General features: G+C 43.5%; 1 non-coding gene across 1 annotated transcript; it reads left to right on the forward strand.

Moving 5' to 3' along the window:
- The first annotated feature begins 750 nt into the window (after positions 1–750).
- On the forward strand, positions 751–812 carry LOC138388917 (U7 small nuclear RNA). Its single transcript, XR_011234372.1, has one exon. It is a non-coding gene; the product is annotated as a U7 small nuclear RNA (small nuclear RNA).
- The last annotated feature ends 2,162 nt before the right edge of the window (positions 813–2,974 follow it).

Genomic DNA, 2,974 nt, shown 5'->3' on the forward strand with positions numbered 1-2,974 from the left:
CCAGAGAAGCATTTAGAGTCAGTTACCAATATATCACATTGGACAACAAATAGCAAACTGTAAAAATACGACTAAATTATGTGGGGAGGAGTAAAAGATAAGTTATTCTAACAAGGTCTGTATAGTATTCTCTCAGTCTCAACTTCTTGTCCTTGAAGATAAGGATGTAGACTTTCCCTCTAGCATAAGGAGAGTGTCATTCACCTGGGAATTTCATCTTCTGTTTTTAAGAGGTCAAAGTGATAGTTTTTGCATCTGCTCTTTTTTAAGTGTCTTTAACTTAAAAAATCAACATGCCAGTGTAGCATATTTTAACCACTTCATTTCCTTGTCTGGAACTTCCCTAGAAGTTTCATATATAAAAAGCTGAGTTGGTAACTGTGAAGAGAAGAATGAGGTTAATAGCTGAGGAATTGGAGGCGGGGAGAAATTCAGCTAGAGAAAGGAATTCAGCAAGGAAGAAGAGTTGTAGGGAGGGGAGGGAAAGCTCCAGAGAGGAAAGAGTCTTGACGAGCCTTGAGACAGTATTTTACAGCATGGCAATTTTTGAGTTCTGAACTTGTTTTGAAGCCATGAGATGCCTGCTGAAATATGCATCCTATTTGGACTATTTGACCCTATATCTGTGGTCTTCTTATTTATTTCTAAGGAAAACAAGCTTGAGGAGGTAGGAATGATCCTAAAAATGGCCTCTGGAGCTCAAAATTATCTTTGGTGTAATCTGCCCATCAGTTTAAAAATGCACTAGGGCAGTGTTACAGCTCTTTTAGAATTTGTCTAGCAGGTTTTCCGGTCCTCACTGGAAGACCCATAAAAATTAAATTAAATTAAATTTTAAAAATGCACTAGAGTGGGCCATAATGTTTGAACATGCAGCTGCCTGGAGTTCCTGGAGGAAGGTAGTCCTGGCATGCCTTAAAATTGGGGATACCATCCTGTTTCTTATTGATCTCTTGAGATCAAAGGGAAAACCCTGTAAGTAGTGTAAGGAGGTTAGGGTTGGTGGGCAAAGTGTTTCATTTTTATAAATGTGCCTTGCACAGGATATTTATTTTACTTGGTGGACTGTCCTCATTGTTGAACCCATGACCAAGGTTTCCCTGTTGCATGAAAATTTTCTTGAGACTGGCAGACACCCTAGTGGTTATCTTGCCTGTCTGTGACCAGTTTATCCTCACATATGAGGCTTGATCTTTGGAGCCCAGAGTCTCTCATAAAACGGTGGTGACCACCCTAGTGGCTCTTAACTGGTACACTCATGTCCACCTTTGCAATGTTATTTTGCTTTCAAAGGATGTTCAGAAACAGAGAAGTCTATGTGACACCAGTTTAAATTCTGTGCACAAACAACCAAAACAAAAGCGAAACCGAAAGAATGCTCACCAGAAAGAACACGAAGGCCCCTTATAAGCCTTATAATCCTAGAGAGTACACTCCCCAGAGGACAATGTCCTTTAGGCCTATGTAAAACCAGATCCCGGGTAAAGTCAGAGAGAGCTCAGCAGAAAGGAGGGAGTTCAATTCAAAGAAACCCAGTGGAAAGACAACTCATGAAAGCAGGAGGTGCAGTGGGCTCAAGTGGGTACCACACATGGTTATAGGGGTCACTGACCCAGGAAAAGGCTTGTCCTCTTTGGATCCCACTCCTCTGACACCAGATTATGCCAATTTAATATAACAATAGAGAAAGAGAGAGAGAGAGAGAGAGAGACTCTAAAGAAAAAGTTTGTTCAGGACTAGCAGGGCATCAGTGTGCATGCTGTTGTGAACCACAGGCACATCCAAAGAGGTTGGGGCTAGGGGAAGCTTTTAAAGACAAAAGAAGGAGAAGTCCAAATAAATTGTTTTGAAACAAACACCATTGATTATAAGGGCTTGTTGCAGGAGGTGGTGTTAGCTCGCTGGTGGAGGCAGCCATTCTTGGGCAAGTGTCCTTGTGCAAGCCACTTATCTGGAATGCTGCATGTTTGAAGACTTCCTTGTGTATTTCCCGTAATAGACACACACGTTGGGATTTCTTGTGATTAAGTCTTGTTACAAGCAAGTGTGTGAGGGCTTCTTCTTCATGGCCTCCTGGCTCCCTTTTGTTAAGATTTGACATAAGTAACTCCATTTTGTTACTGACAACTCCCATGATGTCATGCTTTAGGAGCCAAGTGCTGGGGTTGGGGAGCAGTAGCCTGGGGTCTTTTCATCTTAACTCTCCCGGTGTGGAACCACCACCTTATGGGCCAGGACAAGGACAATCAGGGCCCCGGTATGCTCGGCAGCATCATGCCTTAGACAAAGCGTCCACTCCAAGAATGGACCTGGGCAGAAGGGAGCCCCCACCTCTGGACTGTGCTGTCTGGAAACTTAGTCTCAGCAACAGGAAACTGGAGGCGGTGGAGCTCTTGTCTTACCCAGCCAGGAGGAAGGGAAGGAGGAAGCCATTGTCAACAGAAAAGAAGCCAAACTCTGTAAAATAACTTAAGGAGGTTTATTCTGAATCAAATTTGAGGACCATGACCCAGAGCCACACCCAAGAAACCTTGAGCAAGTGGACTCGCTGTGGTTGGGTTACAGTTTGGTTTTATACATTTCAGGGAGACAGGGATTACAGGTAAAGTCATAAATCAATACATGGAAGACATACATTGGTTTGGCCTGAAAAGGTGGGCCATCTTGAAGGGTGGCGGGGTGGGTTTAAAGACTCCTTGACATGTAATTGGTTAAAGACATGAAGCTTTGTCTAAAGGCTTGGAATGTTTTAAGATAAGATAAGGAAGTCTGTTAATCAGAGACAGGCCACCTGACATGCATTTGTTGTGTAAATTGAGAACCTGCAGGTCTGTCTTGTATAACCTTATTCCTGTCAATGAGTTACAAAGGGTATCTCCAAGAAGGGTGGGGGGCCTGATGAGGCACGTCTGACCTCCCTCCTCATGGCAGGCAATTCAGTTTTAGGATATCCTCTTGGCCAGGAGGGGGCGCA

Source organism: Eulemur rufifrons, chromosome 7 (genome assembly GCF_041146395.1).
Source record: "Eulemur rufifrons isolate Redbay chromosome 7, OSU_ERuf_1, whole genome shotgun sequence".
NCBI lineage: Eukaryota > Metazoa > Chordata > Mammalia > Primates > Lemuridae > Eulemur > Eulemur rufifrons.